The sequence below is a fragment of the Acipenser ruthenus genome, unplaced genomic scaffold, assembly GCF_902713425.1.
Source record: "Acipenser ruthenus unplaced genomic scaffold, fAciRut3.2 maternal haplotype, whole genome shotgun sequence".
NCBI classification, from domain to species: domain Eukaryota; kingdom Metazoa; phylum Chordata; class Actinopteri; order Acipenseriformes; family Acipenseridae; genus Acipenser; species Acipenser ruthenus.
The window spans coordinates 3,586-15,949 of record NW_026708588.1 but is presented as its reverse complement, the minus strand read 5'-3'; the positions used below and the strand labels follow the sequence as shown (position 1 = coordinate 15,949).

At 42.6% G+C, this 12,364-nt stretch overlaps 1 non-coding gene across 1 annotated transcript; it reads right to left on the bottom strand.

Annotated features, from left to right (window-relative positions):
• Positions 1-3,946: 3,946 nt before the first annotated feature.
• Positions 3,947-4,019, bottom strand: trnar-ucg (transfer RNA arginine (anticodon UCG)). Its single transcript has one exon. It is a non-coding gene; the product is annotated as a tRNA-Arg (tRNA).
• Between the last annotated feature and the right edge of the window lie 8,345 nt (positions 4,020-12,364).

Here is a 12,364-nt window from a genome sequence, read left to right as displayed (position 1 = left end):
TACCTATGGAGATCATCTGCATCTGAGCCCTCTTCGGTCTCCTTAGGAGCTCAGAATCCACAGTTCTAATTTACTCCATCATTTAGTTGTGTACCTCCAGACGGATCCATTTCTGCGCGGTCAGTTAATTCAGCTGTCAAGCAGATTCCCCTATCTGCCCCTTATTTTCAACGTCAAGGTATCTCATCTGCTTCTCTGCCTTCTTCGGCTTCCTCAGAAGCTCAGAATTCACAGTTCCTTCAGCTTCAAGCTCCCCTGCAGCGACGAAGATCTCCTAATCAGCCAACTTCTCCACCCTCCTTTCTAGAGCAGGCCTCCCTCCTCAGCTGTATTCTCCCCATTCATTTCGTATAGGTGCAGCTACCTCCGCTGCAAGAGCCAGCATCAACCACAGTCTGATCAAGACCATGGGCCGCTGGTCCTCTTCCGCAGTAGATTATTACGTTCATTCATCTCCTCCGATATAGTTGCAGCCCATTTTAAAATCACTAGCATGCCCGGAGTGGGGGCTACCTGTTCGCCGGGGCCACCAGAGGTTTTCTCCTAATCTGCCTCAAGGGGTTTTTTCCTCTCCACTGAGCGGCAGGTATACACATAGTCGCATCCTACTAACAAATTTACTAATCTCCCTCTGTTCGTCCGGTTCGTCATTCTGGTCTTTTGTTTATGTTATGCGTTGGCATGTGCTGTCTTGTTTGTCTCACGGTGTGGGAGTTTTCGTGAGGTGCCGGGGGTCCATCCTTTGGGGGGCAAGTGAGGCTCACTTCCCCGACCTCAGGGCTAGGCAGCTGCCTCCCTTACATTCAGGGGTTCTCACCGCATGAGTCAGAGTGGACCCCCGGCCAAACTCTGTCCTGTCGCAGCTCCTGCGCTCATCTCACTCGAGGCTCTCTTCTATTCTGCCTCTCTTCAGGACGTGGTCACTCGTGCCGAGTCCTATACTAACCTCAATGCTTTGTCCTTATTTTCAGGTCCCAGGCAGCGTGATGTCTCGGCCAATCAGGGGTTTTACGAGCGCCCCTTACAGAAGCCTCAGATGCTGGGTACCTCTCTCATCTCCTCCCGAGGGGCGGCTTTCCAAGTCATAACCCTCATATGTGTTTTCGGTTGCCGGGTCCTCCGCCCCTGGGATGTCGACAGCGTAGGCCCCAGTCGGTGACCTCTTTTCTATCCTGTTTTCGGTTGCCGGGTCCTCCGCCCCTGGGATGTCGACAGCGTTGGCCCCAGTCGGTGACCTCTTTTCTATCCTGTTTCAATTGCTGGGTCCTCTGCCCCTGGGATGTGCGACAGCGTCGCCCTCAGTCAGTAACCACATTCTGTCCTACTAACTGCTCCTTGCTGCTTATTCTGCCTTATCCTTCCCCCCCAGCTCACGCCCAGTGAATTTTTTTATTTATTCATCACTACATATTTTCATCGGCAGACGCGCACTGGATGCAAGCACAGTGCTGACATGTAATTTCCTAAAATTATAGGAAGCGAGGTTTGGGGTAAATATAGAAAGAAAAAAGGTAGTGTATATTTGAGCACTAGTACAACAAGACCATGTACGGAATTAAAAATGAATGGACTATAGAAAAGTCTTTTTTTGTAACAATTTAATTGGTTTAAAAGCAAACAAGATTATCCATAAACTAATGTTAACAGAAAATAAATATAAAAAGAGAATTTCGACAAAAGCTGCCGGGAAGCACTGTCGCTGCTGATTGCTTGTTTCTACGCGCTTTGAAAAGGGAGTTTCCTCTTCCAGAATATCACTTACAATGTGCGCCATCAAAAATAAATATAAAGTTTTTGCGGTTTTGTCTATACAGCTGTTTATTGCACAAAATGGGCAGTTAAAGGTCGGTTCGGTGGGTTTTTTTTCCGTTCCGGGAGATTTTGGGTGATAAAGAGGGTTCTGGCCCGGAACGGGTAAAGTGACAGCTAGTTATTAATCGGATTTTAAAATATTCTCCTCATACAGACGTGCTCAAATTTGTTGGTACCCTTACAAATCATTGAAATAATGCTTCATTCCTCCTCAAAAGTGATGAAATTAAAAGGTATTTTATATGTATACTTGCATGCCTTTGGTATGTCATAGAATAAAGCAAAGAAGCTGTGAAAAGAGATGAATTATTGCTTATTCTACAAAGATATTCTAAAATGGCCTGGACACATTTGTTGGTACCCCTTAGAAAAGATAATAAATAATTGGATTATAGTGATATTTCAAACTAATTAGTTTCTTTAATTAGTATCACACATGTCTCCAATCTTGTAATCAGTCATTCAGCCTATTTAAATGGAGAAAAGTAGTCACTGTGCTGTTTGGTATCATTGTGTGCACCACACTGAACATGGACCAGAGAAAGCAAAGGAGAGAGTTGTCTGAGGAGATCAAAAAGAAAATAATAGACAAGCATGGTAAAGGCAAAGGCTACAAGACCATCTCCAAGCAGCTTGATGTTCCTGTGACAACAGTTGCAAATATTATTAAAAAGTTTAAGGTCCATGGAACTGTAGTCAACCTCCCTGGGCGCGGCCGCAAGAGGAAAATCGACCCCAGACTGAACAGAAGGATAGTGCGAATGGTAGAAAAAGAACCAAGGATAACTGCCAAAGAGATACAAGCTGAACTCCAAGGTGAAGGTACGTCAGTTTCTGATCGCACCATCCGTCGCTTTTTGAGCGAAAGTGGGCTCCATGGAAGAAGACTCAGGAGGACTCCACTTTTGACAGAAAAACATAAAAAAGCCAGACTGGAATTTGCTAAAATGCATATTGACAAGCCACAATCCTTCTGGGAGAATGTCCTTTGGACAGATGAGTCAAAACTGGAGCTTTTTGGCAAGTCACATCAGCTCTATGTTCACAGACGAAAAAATGAAGCTTTCAAAGAAAAGAACACCATACCTACAGTGAAACATGGAGGAGGCTCGGTTATGTTTTGGGGCTGCTTTGCTGCGCCTAGCACAGGGTGCCTTGAATCTGTGCAGGGCACAATGAAATCTCAAGACTATCGAGGCATTCTGGAGCGAAACGTACTGCCCAGTGTCAGAAAGCTCTGTCTCAGTCGCAGGTCATGGGTCCTCCAACATGATAATGACCCAAAACACACAGCTAAAAGCACCCAAGAATGGATAAGAACAAAACATTGGACTATTCTGAAGTGGCCTTCTATGAGTCCTGATCTGAATCCTATCGCACATCTATGGAAAGAGCTGAAACTTGCAGTCTGGAGAAGGCACCCATCAAACCTGAGACAGCTGGAGCAGTTTGCTCCGGAAGAGTGGGTCAAAATACCTGTTAACAGGTGCAGAAGTCTCATTGAGAGCTACAGAAAACGTTTGATTGCAGTGATTGCCTCTAAAGGTTGTGCAACAAAATATTAGGTTAGCTGTCCCATCATTTTTGTCCATGCCATGTTCATTTGTTTTATTATTTACAATATTATGTTGAATAAAAAATCAAAAACAAAGTCTGATTTCTATTAAATATGGAATAAACAATGGTGGATGCCAATTACTTTTGTCAGTTTCAAGTTATTTCAGAGAAAATTGTGGATTCTTCATTTTTTGTGGAGGGGTGCCAACAAATTTGTGCACGTCTGTATGTCTCTAAATTTTTTATGCTGTTTTTTAAAGCAATTGAATTCATTAAACTACCGTTCTGGGCCGCTCTATCTCGTTCCGGTGTTTACCCCATCACCATTATCATATCTCAGTATCCCCGGGTTCAATATTGTCTAAAGAGATTTTTATTTTTTAGCCAGTGTCATCTGTCATTTGGTAATTTTAAAAATAACTTAATAAATAACACATGCCTCGACTACAGGCATGTTTTCAACGTAGTTGGAAAGTAGTATAAGGTCGTTAATTCTGTGGATTTTATAAGCAACGTTCTGTGTTTTCGTTGATCTGCGCTGTATGCTGAGGCTCGAGTCTGACTTTTTATAAAAAGTCAACCACGATGGGACTCGAACCCTCAATCTTCTGATTCGAAGTCAGACGCCTTATCCATTAGGCCACACGGTCTTTCGTGCTTATCATGTGATGCGGTCAATTGGTTTTTCATTACCAAGCATTGCACTGTACACTATATATGGTTTGCATGTCCATCACCCTGGTAATAAGCTTCAGATATGAATCCATTTTGATCTGTACAGCACACATCACATTTTAGTCTACAGAAACATGTGCATTGATTTAAATGATCATATCTCAGTATCCCTGCTTGATCCGGTGTTCAATATTGTCTAAAGAGATTTTTTTCTTTTCGTCAGTGTCGTCTGTCATTTGGTAATTTATTTTAAAAATAACTTTATGAAATAACACATCGATCTTTTTATAAAAAGTCGACCCCGAAGGGACTCGAACCCACAATCTTCTGATTCGAAGTCAGACGCCTCATCCATTAGGCCACACGGTCGTTCACGCTTACCATGTGATAGTTAACTCTACATTTTAGCGGTCAGTTGGTTTTTCATTACCAAGCATTGCACTGTACACTATATATGTACTATACAGTGCAATGCTTGGTAATGCTTGTTTTATTTAACAGTTTCATCTCTCGATGTGTGTGTGTGTGTGTGTGTGTCTTTCACCGCTAAAATGGGTGGTTTTAAAATAATCCATTTATACTTAAAGTTGAACTGTTGAGATGGTCTGTTTTCACATACGTTGATTACACCGTGTAAATTTTTTTTAAATTTTTTTTTGTTCCTGGGTGGTACGTGTTATATCCTAATTGCTTATGCCTCAAAAGTATAGAAAATGGCTATTATTCCCCACAAACTTTGCTTTTGTGACCAGGACAGTGATATTTTGAAATTTACCTATTTCCAAAGAGAAAACGGGCGAATTTGTGTCTTTTCGTTCACATAAAGTCAGAAAAAACAACATATGCATCCAAATTAATATGTATTTATACTAAAGTAATACAAAAATGACTACAAAAGATTTAGAAATGAGTAGTTTTTCGAGATTTACGATTATACTGTAAATCACTTTCGCGAACCAGCCCCCAAATGTAGTCTCCCATCATGTCTAAAGGGCTATAATAGGACTGGAAAACACCACATAAATATTAAGAATAAAGAGAGAAAAAGTTCAAATTTAATATTAAAAATTAACAAATGATAATAACTATTCAATTAACAAAAAACAATACTCAAGCAATAGCCCTAGCTCCAGCAGTTCTATCAATCCTAATCCTAGCTGTAGCAATTACACTAACCCTAACCCTAACCCCAGCTCCAGCAGTTACACCAACCCTAACCCTGACCGTCCAGCAACTGGTGTTTCCATATCTCTCAATATTCCAGCAAAATGAGAATTAACACAAGGATAATATCCAGTTCAGTATGTAGAGCAATGTAGAACTTATCAAGCCTGGACAACAAGTAGACAATGATATAACAGTAATTCAAAATGTTGTGAGAGTGGGGGAACTTGGTCAGCAGTGGCAATTCTCCCCCATTCTCACTGCAAACTTAAGCATTTACTTAAATTCTGTCTCTGGTCATGTAGCTCAAAGGTGATTCTGGTCATGTAGCACAATTCTAACTATGGTCTTGTAGTTTAATTCTGGGTCTCGTCATGTAGCTCAATTCTAACTATGGTCATGTAGCTTAATTCTGTCTCTGGTCATGCATCTCAATGGTGACTCTGGTTGTGTAGCTCAATTCTAACTATGGTCATGTAGCTTAATTCTGGGTCTCGTCATGCATCTCAATGATGACTCTGGTCATGTAGCTCAATGGTGACTGGTTATTTAGCAGTATTGTGTTTCTGGTCATGTAACTCAATGGTGACTGCTTATATAGCACTATTGTGTCTCTGGTCATGTAACTCAATGGTGACCCAAGGAAGAGCACTTATTCTTGGATCCCTCATGCACGTCTCAACTTCCACACTCGGTTCTTCCATAATTTTCGATTTTCCATTGAAATCCTCCAGAATATTTGCAAGGAGAATGGTCAGAATACTAGGAACAGCAAACAGGGCTATACCAGGACTGACAAAAATTACAAAATTGTTAAGACTAAAGAGAGAAAAAGTACATATTTAATATTAAATATAAATAATGTAAAATATCTCTTCAATGAACAAAAATGCAACACACATGATAGTAACAAGGTTCTTAACAACACAGGAATAACAGAATTGTTTGATTTTGTTGTTTCACTAAATTTAAAGGGATTTTCTCTACAATGGTAAAAATAGCTAATTTTGTCAAAAAGTATAAAATTGAAAAGTGATAACATAAAATGCATTAAATGATCTCCCTAAACATTATGCTAACTTCAAATTACATTGCAATAGTCAAAAGGGTCTGGAAACCAATACCAACCCATGGGTGTGCCACTGGTGGCACAGAGTCATCCTCAACAGGGTCTTCTTTCCCCGCTGATTCTGCCAAGCCAATTCCCTGGCTGTGGTTTTGCTAGATAGTAGGTAGGGACAGTGGGAATCTCGTTCATCCATTCATGCACGTCACTAATTAGAAGACGAGGCATTTGGCTATTAATTGCTCGCTTACCGGGTGGTAAGTTACCATTCCAGAGTTCAGTGGCTCGTCCACATGTCATACTAAAAGACTTGCATGTCGTTTTAATCATTACGAGATTCCCACAACTTTATTATTCAGGTACAGGTTTAATTGTACAACAATGACTAATTACAATTTTACAATAACCACTCAAACTTCCTATTCCTAGGTGAACTGTTCATATACCGCACTGTTCCCACAGAACATTGCCAATATGTCGAGCGAGTACAGGAGAGTTCTACGGCTGAGCAATTTTGCTAGAGAGATCCTTCTATTTTCAGGTATCCCCATTTCAGCCAGGACGATGTTATTAATGGACGGCCATTTCCCTCTTGCTCCCATTGGAAATCCAAAGAACTTGATCTCAGTGGAATTGGATAGATTCTGAATCTGCCTTTTGAGTACTGAGTAGTACTGTACTTTCTCTTTGGCAGCATTTTCCAGGGTGTCGGCAGCACATTCAGATCTTACTGTGACATCTATGACCAGAGATCTTGTTGATTTTGTGAATGTAAGGTCTGGCTTCCTCAGTTCTCCTTCTGTATTCCTTAGGTTAGCCTCCTTATACACTTTCCATCCCAAGGCTGATGCTTCATCTGCTAGTATGTTGTAGATCTTGTTGTGGTGGGTGATCCTGGCCCCCTGGACAGATGGACATTGCCCCAGGATATGCGAGCAAGATTCCAGTCTTGCTGAACATTTCCTACAAGATGACTGTGCGCCCATCCGGCCTCTGTTCAAGGATTCCCTGGTAGGGTACACATTAGCTCTGAGTTGCATTGCGGCAATGAAATGTTTTTGTTCGACTCTGTGTTGATTCCGTAACCAGTTGTTGCTAATGGGGTCGTTCCAGAACAGTTGTCTACCCATACCTTGCACCGGGAGTCCGCACCATGTCAGGAATTCGTCCTGTCTCCATCTAGTGGGCAAAAGATATTTGGGCTTTTGTGCGGTTGTTCCTTGCACCCCGTCACCTCCAAGGGGTTCAGCCAACCTTGTTGGGTTTCGTCGGTTCGGGGTACTTTTCACTGCCCCCCTGCTCCTGTCCACAACTTCTGCAGTTTCTCTTGGGCCTCTTCTGTCGTTGCCAAGCTGCGGATCACCCTGTCGCTGGAGTCGGCAATTCGCTGCAACCTTCTAATCTGTATCGAAGGTATTAAGCTCGCCAATGTTAAAACACCCAACCCTCCATCTCTAATCCTCGAGTATATAATACCGTCGCATATGGATGTCGGGAGATGCAACCATTTTTTTACTCCTGCCCTGATAAGCATATCAACAGCTTTCAGGCTATTGGCCTTGCAGTCAGTGTGGTCAGCTAGGTATATGAGACGGGGAATGGTATACGTTCTAAGTATGACGAGCTTCTGAGATGGTTTCAGCGGTGCCTGGTCTATCCTCCCCATCCACTCCTGTAGCTGATGTATCATATCGGCCTTTACAATGCCGACCCAAGGATCAATCTTTGTGCCCAGATAATGTTCAGATTCGCCTGGTGTGATCATGTTCAGCTCATTCCCCACGATATTCCATGGTCTACAGTTGTATACGAATCGTGTGTAGGTGTTATGAGGAACCCATAGCACTTCTTGGCTTGTGCGACCAGTCCGGAAAGACTACAGAAGGACTCCAGGATAACCAGGTTTTTATCCATTCCATCCCACGACTCACTCACCAGGATCAGATCATCCCCAAATGACAGTGTTGCCAATCTGTTCCCATTGATTGTATATCTTTGGCCCATTGATTCAAGGGCATTGATCAACGGATCCATTGCCAAATTGAACAGTAGCGGTGACATCGGATCCCCTTGCTTCACGCCGATCTTCATCTCAATTGGCAGAGACTTATTCCCTTCCAGTTCAATCGAAGTGGTGCATTTCTGATAAGAGCTCTTGATGATCCTGATGACGTGTTCATCCACCTTCTTCTGCCGTAGCACCCACATGATATGTTCATGCGAGACCGAGTCGAATGCCTTCTCTATATCCACGAATACTACTGCCAGTTGGTTATGATGTTTTTTCGCATGCTCGATGATTGTCTGCAGCACCTTCAGGTTTTCAGAACAGCCTGGTGCGGAGATAAATCCTCGCTGTCTTGGGTTGAGAGGACAGGCCTTTGTCAGCCTTCCTGTGACAATCCGTGAGAACAGCCTCAGGACCATTGAACCGATTGTAATCGGTCTCCAACTGCCAAAAGTCATAGTTACTCCCGCCGTTTACCCGCGCTTCATTGAATTTCTTCACTTTGACATTCAGAGCACTGGGCAGAAATCACATCGCGTCAACACCCACCACGGGCCTTCGCGATGCTTTGTTTTAATTAAACAGTCGGATTCCCCTGGTCCGCACCAGTTCTAAGTCAGCTGCTAGGCACCAGCCGAGGCAACACGCCGGCTCTTGACGGAGCCGACGCAAGCCGCAGCTGGGGCGATCCACAGGAAGGGCCCGGCGCGCGTCCAAAGTCGCGAGAATGAGAGAGAGAGAGACTTTGACTTTTAAGATCCTTTATTAAACCATTCCAATTAAAATCCATTCAATAACAATAATAAGGTAAAACACGATTAAGATACTTGCTGGCTCCTGGGAACAGCCGAAACCTCCCCAGAGCATCAGCATAAAATCCTAAAAAACAACATCATGTTCTCCTTTAAAACCAGATTTTAACCAAATAAAAGGATCATAAAATATAAATAAAACACAAAAAGCCAATATTAAAAAACTAAACAGTGTTTTCCTGTAAAAACAGTAAAGTGATAAAAACACTGTAAAAACAATAAAACAAAAAAAAATTCAAACTAGAAATTAAACAGCAGCTCTCCCTCCTCACTCAATGAGCACAAGGCGTCTCCCACACACCACCTCTCCTGAAAGCCCTCCAGGTTACTGACCATTTTAAAATAGTTAAAATCCACCATTACCCGGCTGACAACTAAAATACGAAATAATCTGGCAGCATCTGCTAGCCCTGCCTCTAAAATCTTATTTTTCCTAGATTTTAAAATGGCCAATTTTGCCTGCCCTAAAATAAAATTAATTAAAACACACCTATCCTTATTTTTATTTAATTATTCTCTAATTAAAAACAGGTTATCAAAAATAGATCTTCCTGGGATACAATATGTTTGATCCCTATGTATTACAGTACCTATACATTTCTTAACCCTATTTGCGATACACTTGGAAAATATTTTCGAATCGGCACATAACAGCGAAACTGGTCTCCAGTTCTTTAAAAGGCAGAGGTCTCCTTTCTTAGGCAGCAGTGTGATCACTGCCCTGCGGCAGCTGAGAGGCAGTTCTTTTCTCTCCAGACTTTCCTTCAGCACCTGGAAGAAGTCCTCCCCGATCACTGTCCAGAAATGTTTGAAAAACTCAGCGGGGAGGCCATCTATCCCAGGCGCCTTCCCGCTGGAGAGCTGTGTCATCGAAATGGTCAGTTCTTCAAAGGTCAGCTCTTTGTCCAGTCCACCCTGCTCCTCTTTGCTCAGGCTAGGTAGATCCTGGAGCAGGGTCTCTGTGTCATCTTGATCACACTGTTCTTTTGTGAACAGCTGCTTGTAGAACTGCACCGCCGCCTCACTGATCTCCTCTCTGCTGTGTAGTTCTCTGCCGCAGGGCGTCCGCACACACCTCAGCTGCTGGCGGTATGCTCTCTTCTTCTCCAGGCCAAAGAAGAAGGAAGTGGGTGCATCCATGTCCCTCAGCGCCACGAAGCGAGAACGCACCAACGCCCCCTTCACCTTCTCCTCCAGCAAGCTGCCCAACACATGTCTTTTCTCTTTTATTTTTTGAAAGGTTTGCTCATTAGAGAGATCCCCATTATTCTCTATGTTTAGAATGTCTCTCTCTAACTCCCTGACTGCCTTGTCCAGTGACCTGGTAGCCTCCAGGGTGTACTGCTGACAAAAAAATCGAATTTGCTTTTTCCCAATGTCCCACCACTGCCTTAAATCTTGATAATTGTTTTTTTGATTTTGCCAAACTTTCCAAAACTCTTTAAAAACATTTCCAAATTTACAGTCTTTTAATAATTGAATGTTGTAATGCCAATAAGAAGATTTGTGTCCTTCAGTTGGAATAAGTACACTGACTAACAGGCAGTGGTGGTCCGATAGACTGTTAGGAATAATGCTTGCCCCTACAAAAAAATTGAGGTGACAACGAAATGAATAAAACTGATCCAGTCGTGCTCTAGATGTATAGTTATTACGGGACTGGGACCAGGTGTACTGTCGGGCTTGAGGGTGCAGACACCTCCAAACGTCAACCAGGTCACCGGACTGTAAAACTGCAGTCAGCTCTCTGGAGGATTGAGGATGTGGCTCTTCAGTATTCCTATCATTGGTAAAATCTATAGTGCAGTTAAAATCACCCGCAACCACTAATACGTCATTATTACTACATTTTAAAATGGTTTGTTTCAACTTGTTAAACAATAAAATTCTGTCTCTTCCCGTATTTGGTGCATAAATATTTATAAAAGTAAAGTTAAAACCAGCTATTTGTGTCTCTACTTTTAAAAGCCGCCCCTTCTCAATCTCTTCTACGTGCTGTACTGTGGCACTGCCACTTAAATTGAATGTTTGGTTCTACATGGTACAATAAACGTACCATGTGTTGCGCCTTAATTGGGCAGCACGGAAGCCTGGCCAGGTTCCAAATACATTTCGAGGTTCTTATTCGCTGGAAGCGGCAGCGTTGTTAATGGAAAGATTGTTTTAGACAAGTATAAATAGTACCTTTGTTACGCCATAGGGGGGAGCTGCTTACCTGCCTTTTGAGTTCCTGTCGTCTCCTTAGTTCCTGTTCAGGGACTCTATTCCTTGTTTTTGAAAAGTCCGCGGCGTTCTTTTTCCCGGGGTGGTTTGCCATGGTAGAGCGATCCTGTTTACCTTCGACTGTCGTTCTTGTTGGAAGTTGATTTGTTTTTTTTATCAGCAAGTGCTTTGTTCCAGTTTCAGGCTGTTTAGCCGGTGTTGTTCACCTTTGCTGCCCACGATCGCTAAAGCCTGGAGCCGGCTTGTAATGCACCACGTTGCTGACTGTGTTGGTTTTTCAAGTACATGTTCATAGTTTTTGTGGATTACTGGTCATCGTCTTCCGAGAGGATCTTCAAGCAAGCGGGTACCCAGGAGTTTGGTGAGATCGTTGTTTTTTTATTTTTGTTGCGGGACTGTTTTGTTTTTTTGTTTTATTTTGTTACTTTGTTCTCGCAATGGATATTTTGCTGGCTGTTTATGTTTTGTTTTTTTGCTCGGAACTTCTTTTCCATCTTGTTTTGTTGAACAGTTTCAATTATTTTAGCCAATAAATGTTTAAGGTTATCCCGTGTTTCTATAGTGTATTTATTGGGGGATCTCGCGTCCTTGATGCACTGTCGCTTCGCCCTTCCCCTTGTTAATAATTTGGGTATATTTGATACAGGGAGGTAATCCCGCCGTTGGGATTAGTTTTGTGCTAAAAGCGAGACGTTACAGATTGGTGGCCCGTACGGGGAGCGTTAGACATTTTGTTTAGGCTGAGTTCATGGATTTTCAAGATGGCAGAAGGTGAAGATCACGAATATATACAGGATAGTATGGATTTTGCAAATTTTACTGCTGGTCCAGGTGTCACACGTAGACAGCCGCTTGCTGAGTTAACTTCAAAGTTGGAAGAGTTATATATCGGTGAATCCCCCACAGCTGCTCAGGGAATAGCTGATGATAGTAATGTTCCCGATTTTGGTTTTATTTTCAGTAAGATGGAGCAAATTACTGCACGTATAGACAAACTGGAACATGAAATGTCCATGGCATCTCAGAGCAGTATCAATCGAGAGGAAC